The sequence below is a fragment of the Neodiprion pinetum genome, chromosome 3 (genome assembly GCF_021155775.2).
Source record: "Neodiprion pinetum isolate iyNeoPine1 chromosome 3, iyNeoPine1.2, whole genome shotgun sequence".
NCBI classification, from domain to species: Eukaryota; Metazoa; Arthropoda; class Insecta; order Hymenoptera; family Diprionidae; genus Neodiprion; species Neodiprion pinetum.
In genome coordinates, this window is record NC_060234.1 from 2,171,554 (window position 1) to 2,184,718 (window position 13,165).

Consider the following 13,165-nt stretch of genomic DNA (forward strand, 5'->3'; position numbering starts at 1 on the left):
AGAAACCGCGGAAAAAGTCACGTAGAAGAATATAATACGTCCCTAACCCTCCAGGGGGAAAGGGAGAAAGGTATGAAGAGATGAAGGGGGAGGGGGTGGGGGTGGGGGTGGGGGGGGGGGGGGGGGGTGGAAAGGTGAGCAAGTACATTCAAGGAAGAGTTAGTGAGGTACCAGAGCTGCTGGCAGTTGCGGCTCGCAAGGGAGAGATTACAAGAAGCTTACGGCGAAGAGAGGAGAGGAGAGGAGAGGGGAGGGGAGGAGAGGAGAGGAGAGGAGGATCTTAACACAAACGGGAGTGTTTCCCTCATCCCGTTGTATATAACACAACCCGAAAGCTTCGCCTACGATGTGCGAATCTTCTTTGCTTCTTATTTTCCGTCACGTCCGCGTACCTGCATTGAGCTTTTCACGCAAGCTCGGCCAATGATATATTCCCTCAAAGTTTTTAATTCACCTCGCGATCTTCTTGCACCGATTCACCGACGTCAGAAAAGGGCTCGTGAATTTTGACACATTTTTCACCTCCGACCGTCAATTATTCCACAACTGTTTTACCACGCGCGAAAAAAAAAATTCTTCGGAATCTCATCTTTCGTTACGATCATTTTTTTTTTAACAACTATTTTCATCGCTTTCGATGAAAGGGCATATTCAGACCTTGCGTTGTTGCGTCGAAATATTGAGAATTGAATTGAATTCTTTCTTTTTTTTTCTTTTCAGAGATTGAAAAATCGTATAAGAAATGTAACGGAAAAATGGAATAGGAATGAAAATGTTTATTTATAATTGTGACAACCTTTGTCGGACGTATTATTATTATCATTATTCTGCGAATATACGCGACTTGTTAAGAGCGAACCGCGTGTGCGAATTACGTGCGTTGCGTGTATAATCCAAGCGTCGTCGGTACGAAAAGGTCGAGCATTACGTCAAGAAGAAGAGAAATTAAGGGAACGCTACGGCGCTTGAAATAAGTTATGCAAATACCGAGTTTCAACCTTTTGCAAAATTTCAAACGTACGTAAAAGCTGTGTGTACGTAGGGAGGATACGTACGTTTGTGACCTGGGTTTAAACAGCGTTTCGTATGCCTCGCGGATTCTCTCGTGTGTGTATATATATATATATTTATTTATTTTTTTGTTTTTTTTGGAAGGAAACAGAAAAGGCGAACCTCTCTTCAACCCCTCATGTATAACAAACACATCTAAACGGCAATTGTTATATTTTTCTTTGGAATGTAATATCACAAGTTGATCGTCACTTTCTTTTTTTTCTTTCAAGTCCAGTTTTCCTTTCCTCACTTTTCCACGTATCGCGATATAATTGGCTGAGTAAATAATTAACCCTGCCGTACGTAAGATACTTCTTTGATTGACGTTTTTTTTTTCTTTTTTTTTAAATTTTTTTACTTCGCTTCAGCGCAAACGTTCCACGATATTGCAAATTTGATTCACAACCTTGCCCGTATGATTCGACGATGTTTCGAAGAAGAAAATAAAAATTTACACGCGTATGTCACGTAACGAAGAAGCGAATGAAATTGTGACAATTCGTATTCGAAGTAAGTGAGGTGAAGTAAAAAAAATTATTCGACAAATGGAAACGATTTGCGAAAAGTACGAAATGCGCACGAAATGAAAGTAAAAGGAAAAGAATCGAGAACGAAAATAACCGCAGAAAAAAATCACTCGGGAAAATTGAAAATCGAAATGTCGATGAATCAGAGAATGAAATATATTGCAAAAGTTGGGTAGATTTGCAATGATTAATGCATTATACTGGCGTTCAATTCGAGAATAACCATCACCTTCCTCCCTCTCTCTCTCTCTCTCTCTCTCTGTTTGTGTTAAGTAAGAGGTAAATCGGTGACAATATTCAACGGACGTTATCCAATTATCGTTTAAACCGCGGCAGGAGGAATAGCGGATGCTGATCAGCGGGGTTGGAAATAATTGCAAATGGCGCGCAGCGATGCCAGGCGATAAAGTAATCCGATGGAAACGCGGTAGTCGAGTAATTAGAAGAAGATTAACTAATTACATGTACCGGCGGCGCTCGATTGCCGGTTAAGATAATTCTCCATGCCGGAAGTACCGCGAAAGTATAAAGTCGCTAAAACGCGCCGAGAGACTTTGTGATTAAATAGGAAAAGAAGACGAGCGAACGGACCAGGGAAAAAAAACGGCCCGTTTTTTTTCTTTTTCAACAACGATTATATAAACTGGGAAAAATATGATAGTTTGTTTAAGAAAAAAAAAAATAAAATTTACGTTTGACGATGAAACATTGAAAATCGATTTATTTCCGGTAAAAACGTACAAGTTCGAATTAAAGGGGACCTGGAAATTTTTCCACGAAAAATTATTTCTCTGCGAAGAATTCTGTAAGCTTTGAATTTTTTTTTCTCATCCAAACGTTTCCGGGATCGTCGCGACATTTTTGTCTTTTTGACTTTGTAAAGGAGATGAAAGAAATTGTGTAGAGGTAAAAGTTGAAATAATAATAATAGTAACAACAACATTTATCTCGATACCGAAAATTTGATTTTTTCTCTTCAAGAGTTACATTTTTTTCATCCTTTTTTTTTCTCTCTCTCACTCCTCTCTCTCTCTCTTATCTTTTCTTCCTTTTGTTCGTCGTATCGCTCAATTTGTTGGGATATTTCAATTTAATTATATATTGTATAATCGTTAGAACGATGAGATGAGATGAGAGACGAGTTGCGGTTCTTAGAGAATTTGGCAATCGGTTGAGCTGTTCGCGTTTTTGAAGATTAATCATCCGTGAACGGTATAATCTAATAATCGTTCAGAAAGGAGAGATTTATATCACGGATCTAATCCTTGTCAGAGCCTTTTTTTTTCTTTTTTTTTTTGTTTTCCACCACGCAGGGAAAAACATCGCGAAAGGATATGATTTGTAAATTATTTAAAATCGGAGCGATTTTTTGTTAAACTGATTTTTTGAATATTTCTCAAAACTCTCGAAGGCGATATAAAAATTGATATTATCAGAGGTATTATTGTAGGTTGAATGGAAATTTTTTTAACCTAACTATAAAACTAGTGTGTAAAATTTTTCCGCCTTTCATAAAAGTATTTTGAAGATAAGAATTCAAGAGTGCACAGAAACACTTGCGCGAATGTGTGATAAAATTATTTACGCATATATAGGTGAGAATGCAAGGGAACGGCATCAAGTTTTTGAAAGCGTGTGGCGGGTGGAGATTAAATTAACTTCGGTGCGCAACTCTTTCTGCATAAAATAAAGAATAGAAGAAAGAAAAAGAAAAAAAAAATGAAAACAAAAACAACATCTGCGGAGTATCGTATAAACGCGAACGAATGATATACGTGATCCATGCCGTGTGTATTTGATAGAGAAGAGAAGGCGAAATGTGTGGAAAATAACGCGATATCTTTATTGCGAGAATAGTTGCAGCGTATGAAATTTGTAACGATTATTGTCTCCGCGCATGTGAAAAAAATTTTTAACCAACGATGCGAAAACGTGACCTTAACAAATATTGAAAACGTAGTTAGTACTGGACGTGGATGCAAATTGATTGGGTATATTTGGTGTTGATAAAAAAAAAAGAGTGAATGTGGCAGTTACGGAAGAGTATTTTTCTTATTTTCAATTTCGATTATTGCAAGCACTGACGTTACGAGTTTTTAAGGATTTCGTATTTTCTTCGAAAATTATGACGATTTTAAAGATTGACAAAACGGTAGAAAAAGAAAGAAACAACAAGCGACGAAACGTAAAATGAATCGTTCGATTCATTTGGAACTTTGACTCGTCGAAGTTACGTTCTTTCAAAATTTTTTACCCCTTTCGAAACTTTCACGTTTCCTCAAACTTTGATATCCTTACTTCAATTTTCGCCAGCAAAAAATTCGGCATCAGTTGCTCTCGGAACGTTTCAAATTCGGAATTTCAGTCCCGCCCCGTCAGTTCCAATTCCTCTGATCGCAATTATTCTCGTCATTCGAAACCGATACCAGTTAGCGAATCAAGCATTTCTTCTCTTCCATCAGCTAATTAATTTATACCTGCGACCCTGTGTCTATAAGCAACGTACAACGTACACTCACATGCATACGTACATACATACGTACATACATACATATATATATATATATATATATATATATATATGTCAGAAGGTATGTTCAATTTTCTGCGCTAATCCCTCGCCAAAAGCTCCGCGAAATATTCTGTGCGCGCGGTTAGATCACTTTGAGTATTATAATGCCTGCCTACTCGAAGCCGCGATCACGTATTACGCCTGTAACAATATATCTATCAAGTATGTGCGATCTGTACATGTATACGTACATACATAAAATAAATATATATGTATACTTATATACACGCGGGTTTGCCTGTAATATCGGTATAAATTATTACACCGACCGATTTATATATATATATATATATGTATACACCGTTCCTCATCTCGCCTGAAACAATTCGGTCATGTAGGATCGAGATGAGAAAAAATGCAATTTTCTTTTTGTTAATACAAGTATTGACGAGGTGTGTTTTATCGGTGTTTTAAAACGAACGCGAAAGAAACTGTGAAGATTTTCCATCATTTTCATTAATCGGATTTTACAAGAGTAAAAGGAATTGAAATAGAATAATAGTATATGTTTGATAAAATTGTACGAATTCGATAGTCGATAATTCAGTGATAATTTTTTTTTTTGTCATCGTCGTTGTCGTTGTACCTACGTGTTGTTTATTCGTACCTGTTATTTCGCATTTAACGCGACGACGCGAGACGGCGGAATACAACGCGATAGCTAAGGAAAAAGAAGTACGAGAAGAAGAAAGGGAGAAGAGAGAGAGAGAGAAAAAGAAAAACCAAAAAAAAAAAAAAAAAAAAGGTTCGCGAAGCGGAAATTACTTATATACATCTTTGCAGGGTGTACGAAATACACAAAGCGAACGAAACCCGTTTACCTCGGGTTTTCGCGGATCGCGTTCTTTCCTCTTTCGCTCGCTTTTACTCTGGAATAAAAAAAAAGCAACATTGTTTACCCAACGAGTCACGTATAAACTCTCACCATCCCCTTATATCTATATATCTGTCCCCGATTAAAGGTAAACTTTACGAATCTCATCCCCCACAGTTTTCGGAAATTTCCTCATAATTTTTCACGTTTGTTGTTGTTGTTGTTGTTTATCGATACGCGCCTGTATTCGCACTACGTAAGCCTTTGCATTTTTACACGTGTTTGTCTGAGCGTGTGCGAAAATAAAAAAAAAAAAAAAAAAACCAGAAAGCTCCGGTTTGTTTATTTATTTTTTGTAAATTTTTATTTATTTTTTTTATTATTTTTCGACATCGCGACTTACGAAAAACAAAATTCTCGATGAAAACGAAACAGAGAGAGAGAGAAACGGATGAGCGAAGAAGTTTTTTTAGACAAAAAAAAAAAAAAAAAGCTCACTTTCAATTTTCCACGAAAGATATTTCCTCGCGATGTTGTTGCGCTGTTTTATACCCGGGTGAATTCTCATTTGCTGTGTGAATAACGGTTGAGTTTGTGAGGATGATGAAAAAAAAAAATAACATCCCCTGACGATATTTTGGAAAAGAGCTCAAATTCAGACAGGTCTGTTATTACAGTAAGAAATGCTCAAGTGCGTGCAATCATTCTTACAGTAATCAATTCCTGTACGTAATAACAATTAAGTTTGAACGAAAAAAAAAAACATCCCTTGACGATATTTCGGAAAAGAAGCTCAAATTTAGAAGGACTCTTGTTGGAATGTTAATTGGAATTACGTATCGAACCATTGTTGCGGTATTAAAAATAATAATAATAATAACAATAATCATTCTTAAAAAAATAACTTGACACGATTCAAATGAGCTTTTTCCACGATTAAACGACGACAAATCGTTTGAATCTTCAGGTTTGTTTGACGATGTTAATTAATTGTCATAAATCGCGCTCAACGATTTCGTTCTACGCGTGTGAAGAATTGTTAAGAAATATTCGATTTAACGTAAATCGGGATCGCGAAATAATTTCGTCGAGCCTTCGGATTTGCTCAGCTGGTTAAGAGTGACGGTATATACATATATATATACGTATATACATGTATATGTGTATGCCCAGTGAATTTGCAACAGATTAATTAGCCCTTAACAAGGGCTTTCAATTAAGGGTTGTATAGGGTTGGCCTATATATAAATGTATATATGTAGATTATACGATAAATCCCGTAACACACGTATAACGCGTTATAATATATTACGAAGGGGAGAAATTGGGGTGAAAGGATATTTTTGATTTTTTTTTTTTTCTCGGATCCGAACCCGAGGCAAACAAATTTGAACGACGATAGAAATTTATTAAAAAATGCAAACCGATCGATTGTCTTTGTTTTTTTTTTCTTCTTCTTCTTCTCTTTTTTAAACAATTTATGAAACTATTTTGGATGAAAATTTATCGTTTAAGCTAGACTGGATGATAATATTGAGAAAAACCATACCGCGGACTTTTGGAATAATTATTTATTTTCTATTCAAGATACTTTAATTGTAATCTTGAATTTGTGTAGGATAAAAATATAAGGGGTTCGAAAGTAATCTATAATAATGATAACGTTAATGTTGGGGGTGGTAAGAATTTGTCATCGGTAGATTAATAATAACGAGTCATCGTTAAGACTGATGAATAAAGTTTTTAGAACGGGTCGCGCTTAGGATGACTATTTACATCTGTAGTAATTAGGCAGGCACGTGCGCACACACACGTTGCGTTATTACGCTAATTTCAAGGTTTTTAACCGGCGATCAGTCCTCGAAACGAGAAGACCAGCCCCGTTAAGCTCAAACTTTGGCGAACCACGCGTTTGGCAAAATTTCATCCCCCAACAGCCAAAAGAGGAAGAGTGAGTAAATAATTGAGAGGAATGTATCGGACCCAAGAGTAAAAAAAAAAAAAAAAAAAAAAATAGTAATTTCTTTGTATTAATATTTTTTTGTATTAATTTTTACGCAATCTTTGTCAATCGAATTGTTCGACTTTTCCTTTCCCCGATAACAATAACAACAATAATAATAATAATTATTATTATAACAATAATTATTGTTGTTGTTGTTGTTGTTGTTGTTATTATTATTATTATTATCATTATGCGACACAGGTATCGTTGTGCATATCGTATATAAAATAAACGATGGGGATAGAAGAGAATAAGGAAAGAAATTTCACGCGTATAGAAGTTAGAGAGACGATCAAAGAAAGAAAATAACGATGTCGATGAAATTTTGATATTCTTGATAAATGAGATGAGAACATTATTGTTTTTATTTTTATTTTTTGCTATCCAACTCGACGATAAAGTTTCGAACGGTATTTTTTTTTTTTTGTTTTTCATTATTACAGAGACGGCAATACAAACAGGAACAAACATTGCAAGCGTCGAAGCTACAAAAAACAAAGGGGGAAAAAAAGAAAGAGCTGAAAAGATTTACATAATTCGATAACGAATGCGATTTGATTTTGATTTTTTGAAAACGTCGCGATGATGTTCAATCTTATCTCTCTTTTTTTTTCTTTGCATTTCATTTTTCACAAATCGGAAGCGAACTCCTCGTTTACGTAATTATAACAATCTCATCCTTGTGTTAAACAAACGACTCGTTCATTCGTCAAAGGATGCAAAAATTTTCAACAATAGTGAAAAAAAAAAAAAAAAAGCCACCGATCGCGTTTGTCAACCGTACAATTAATTAGACAATAATTCGTAACTTTTTTTTTTTTTTTGTTGACTCGTTAGTCAAAAGAGCGCGTGTAAGATGAAAAAAAAAAAGAAAGAAAATTAACCCGCGTTACGATTTTCTATTTTCATTCCAATTCGTTCGTTCGTTAATTTATTTCTGTCCTCAGATTTCATTTTCATCACGATGTCGTGATTTAATTACGATGCAATTTTTTTTTTTTTTTTTTTTAATACCTCTCCTGCTCTCTCTCTCTCTCTCTCTCTCTCGCACCTTGTTCGGTTGCAAATTGAGCCCAAAAAACATAATACACGTCTCGCTGGGGAAATTAGACAGAATTTTACTTATAAATTTCACCGAACAAGCTTGCGTCGAGGGTGAAAAGCGAAGGGCAACAGGTGCTCGTAAACTGGACGTATAAGATTGAATGGAATGGAAATATTGCCGAGACATCTAGGCTGATTAGTTGCAAAATTAGTCGATGCCGCGAGTGAATGATAGAAAAAAAATAATAATTAAAATAAAAAAAAAAAAAAGGATTACAAGTAACAATTATCGGGCAAAGAAAATATTTCACTTTACAAACAAATTTCAATTAAAATCAAGGCAAGATGAAGAAAATATTTTCGATTTGTCTTCAGTTCATCGAATAAGTCGATGTTGCGGAAAAAAATTAACTCAACCGACCGTAATAATATTTTCGATGATTGCACTTCTCAAATCAAAACTCACCCACAATTCTGACGTTGAGGTGTATAAGTATTTGTTTATTTATTTATTTTTTTTTTTTAATTTTCTGCCGTCCCCTTCCTTCATCCTCCCGAAATATAAATTATACTTCACGTTAAAAAAAAACATTCGAACAAATAATCGAACCGTACGGATGACGGGTATAAATAATATCGCGAAGAGTGTGAAACAAGCGCGGATATATTGGTTTATTTATATAAGTAGTCCAATAAATCATCTCCGCGGATAGATTATTGATGTAACATGTGTGCGTGTGTGTGTGTGTGTGTGTATACGTATGTACGGAATATTTATTAACGGATATCTCGTCGATCAATCAATTTTCAATCAAAATAATTTCCGTCGAAATTCCACTATCGTTGAATACATTTGCAGCGACACAGATTTCTAGACAATTACGTGTCACCTTGGTTATTTCAATGTAACAAGTTAAGCCTCTACGTGCGATAAATTCCCTCCAAATCTCTATCGCAGAACATTCTCACCGAAAAGACATTAGGAAACTGTCAGTAAGTATGAAACTGAAAATGGAAAAGAAGAATAGTTAAAAAAAAAATAAATAAGTAAATAAAATCGTACGCTTCTTCTTTTTCCTTCAGCTATACTTGCAGATTCTTATTGTATAATCTCTGAAAGTCTGCTGATTAAGTAGGTATATGAACCCGAAAATGAAACGAAATGATACGAAAAGAGAAGAAATGGACGAAAAAAATTTAACAAAAAAAAAAAAAAAAATACACAAAGTAAGTTACATATGCGTGTATATATATATATATGTTTCAGGAGTAAACGAGCGAAACATTTTATTGTTATTTTTCTTGTACGAAAGTGAAAAAGGAGAAATGAGAATGAGAAGAAGAAGAAGGCGGAGAATGAGGAGGAATAGGAGGAGGAGGGGAAAAAAATATGAATGATTGCGAGAATCGGTGAAAATACAATTCGCCTCTCTCTATTTAATTTTTTCTCACTCAACCCTCGCGTCTTTCTTCCGTCTGAATAAAATTAAAGGGTGAAATATATATATATATATATATATGTACCATACCCACGAAAGATACGAGAGAGTTCCCTCGAGATTTCAACTTTATTAATATATATATATATATTTATATATACACACATATATATATATATATACACATATTTTTATCCACGTATTTTTTCCCCTGATAAAATATTATTATTTTCGTCTCATTGCCCGCGAGCCTTTTCATTTCAAATTCAAAATTATTAATTCACTCGTACAATAATATTCGCATGCCAGATGAATATTATAATCATCATTGTCGTTATTATTTGTCGCGCTTTATCGCATAATCGTTGCTGTTGTTGTTGTTGTTATTATTATTATTTCGCGTTGTATCGCTTGTGGATATTATTTAAGCGTATTTTGTTATGCAGCGAGACTTGTTTCTTGAAAGAAATGTTTGAAAAGTTCGTGAATAGATGAAAAAAGTAATCTTGATCAATTTCGTTACGAATTACTTGTCGGTGCTGAGAAGACTCGTTTTTTTTTTTTATTACTTTTTTTTCGATAATCGAAGAAGCAAACAAAAATTGACACGAATTTGTGCTGGTAAAAAAAAAAAAAAACAAACAAATTGATTTTCGTACAAATTGCACCGATTTAAATTACACCGACACAACTATATTACATTCGAGTCTCCGAATCTTCAATACTCGAACACGCCAAAATAATCGTTACCCGTACAATTTTGTATTTCCACAAACTAAAAAACAAAAAAAAAAAAAAATAAAATATTCGACAGGTATAAAAATTATAACGACAATTAATAAGGTAAATGAAATAAAGATAGAATCAGAAAATATCTCAACGTTGTCAAATTTCGTCACGTTCTTACCCTCGAGTAAAAGTTAATATCTTCGTTCGGTTGGATGGTCGTTCGGAAAAAAAAAAGAAAAAAAAAAAAAAAAAACAACCACAAACAAATATACCGCGAAGATGTAAATAATTTCGGAAAACGAATGTTCTCCATTATAGTATAATCGTTGATTTTTTCGGTTTTTTTTTTTTTTCCTTTCGTTTGTTCGCACGTTACGAGATGAAAATTCTACAATTTCGAATAAAAATTATTTTTCTCACCTTGGTGAAAGATGAAAAAAAAAATAAAAATATTACACAAGTATCGAATTTATTCGCCGTGTATTTTTTTTTTTTCTTCTTCTTATTTGAAAAATCGAGTAACCATAAAATGAGCTGACCTTTGTTGTTGTTTTTTCTTTTGGCGAAGCTTTCCTGTTCCGGGTTCGATTTTCGTGCAACTTTTCTTCCTCTGTGCAGTCGCGGCAGGTGTGAAGTGCGATCCGGCAGATCCGGTTTATATAACCCCGGCGTCGTCGACGTCGACGTCGACGCCGACGCCGTTTTTGCACACACACCCCCCTCCCCCTGCGTCACCCCCGTTTTACCATCGGCCAATCGGAGGGCCCCCATGCTTTCGGTGACTACGTCGCGACAACGACGACGACGACGGCAAACTTCGCGATTATCGCAGTTTCGAAGCCCGACGCTCGTCTCCAGGTATTTCTTTTCACCCGATTCTTTTCGGCCCTTCGATCATCCGGAAGGTTCATCGTCGCATAAATTTACGTATCGCAGTTCAACCGCGGCTTCGCTAGTTTTTTGGTTTTTTTTTTTTTTTTTTTTTTTCTTTCTCTCGCTCAAGAGATTCGGAAGAGAGAAGGAAAGAGAGGAATAAAAAAAAAAACCAAAAAAAAACCTCAAAACTCCGCCAGCAAAAACGAATTTTATCAAAAGGTAAATAAAAAATGCTTCACTTTCCTCTTTCATGCGGTATTTGATCTGTTATTTATCGATCGATCTTTTTTTTTCGTCGTGTTGTTCTTCTTTTTTTTTTTTTTTTTTTTTTAGAAAAAATTACACCCGCTGCCCCTTTTTTGATTTTCGCTCCGTTTGCTCGTTTTTTTTTTTTTCAGGGGTTAGAATTTGTGAGGGGACAATCGGAAGATGAAAAAAAAATCTCGGAATTCCCGCTACAAAAATGAATTTTTGATAATGATAATAACAACTGTATTTATTTATTTTTTTTTTGTACACATTTATCGATCGAACGTTTTTTGTCGATTTGTTGAAAAAAAGAAAAGAATTACACTCGAAGCTCTTTTTCGATTCTCCTCTTTGATCAACCGAGATTACTTCGACGAAAGAAAAGAGACGATGATTCAGATAGATTTTATATCTTGCCGCTTTTTATTTTTTTTTTTCTCTTTTTTTGTTTTCCAACATTTTCTCACTTTTCTTAATCTTCCCGTTGTTGCGTAGGATTCTAAATTCCGTAGGTTTGAAGGAAAATTGATTTTTTCTTATCCCCACGCTAAAGGGAAACAAAAAAAAAAAGAATATAAATAAAACATCAAATACAGGGTAAAAATTGACTATTATATATACGAATGAAGAATAAATTTATACTTCAATTCTGAACAGTTCTATAAATAAAATACATGTGAATATATGAAAGACGATTTTTACACAGGTGAAAAATGTGTAAATCGGAAATACGGATGCGATAAAATCAAATGGAAATGTTTGATGTGAAATTTCGTCCCGGCTTTTCTTACATTTTTTCATTTATTTTTTTTTTATTTTACTCATCACATTTCATTCTTATAATTCGATTTGCATTCGCGAGATTAAAAATCATCGAGTACGGAGATTTTTAGTTTCACTGTGACATAAATTTACAAATTATAGTGTTAATTTAATCAATATCTGATAATTGACGGAAGAAATTGAAAAATGAAACTTACCGATTTTTTAATTCTCCTTTTCAATTACAATTATTATCATACATTATTTTATATGATTATTTTTTTTTCCTCCTCTTTTTCTCTCTCTTCCTCTGTAGTTTTTTCTTTCGCTATCACATCAACTGCACCTTTTTCTCAAATAACAATCTCCAATAATTTCTCAACATAATATTTTCATCGACGTTATACAATAAATAATATGAAAAAGAAATTATCAGCGGGTATTCCGTGCTTGAAGATTTAAAAAGAAATGAAAATTCAACTCAATCTTGTCAAGTTACACGAATCGGGACGAATCAAAAAAATAAATAAATAAACAAAAACTCCATGCGTCTACAAAAGTTTTTTTTTTTTTTTTGTTATTTTATTTTTTTTTTTTTTTCATCCGCACCTCCAGTCGAATTCAATTGTTTTAAAAAAGCACAAAAGTTGACGTTATTACAACAATTTTCGTGAAATTAATTCACTCTGCCATTTTTTTTCTTGTTCTTTCTTTCCGTCTCTCTTTCTTTCTTTCATTCCGCATTTTAGTTTCAACAATTTTTTTTCACCAGACTGTGCGCAGATCCCTCAAAACCATTGCGATACCATAAATTTATATTACAGACTGATGGTTTGGATTCGTCGAGATTTTCCGATTTACGATAGCAGATTTTTCCATGGAGAAAATCAAAAAATTTTACCCTACTCGCGTTAAAATAATAATAATAATAATAATAATAATAATAATAATAATAATAATAATAATAATAATAATAACTCGCGAAACGTTAAAAAAAAAAATTATCGATACACACACTAGCAAAACTATCGCTACGTAATTTTCTCTCGATTCTGACGAATACTTATAATATACGTTCTTTAGCTGCAATCATAA

The 13,165-nt window shown here is 34.1% G+C and overlaps 1 protein-coding gene across 1 annotated transcript in view; it reads right to left on the bottom strand.

Annotated features, from left to right (window-relative positions):
* Positions 1 to 10,823, bottom strand: part of Dh31 (diuretic hormone class 2) — a 31,580-nt gene extending 20,757 nt beyond the window's left edge. The window contains exon 1 of the mRNA XM_046619472.2: positions 10,723 to 10,823. The gene's annotated coding sequence lies outside the window, so the exon portion shown is untranslated. The remainder of the gene's footprint in view (positions 1 to 10,722) is intronic.
* Positions 10,824 to 13,165: the final 2,342 nt, after the last annotated feature.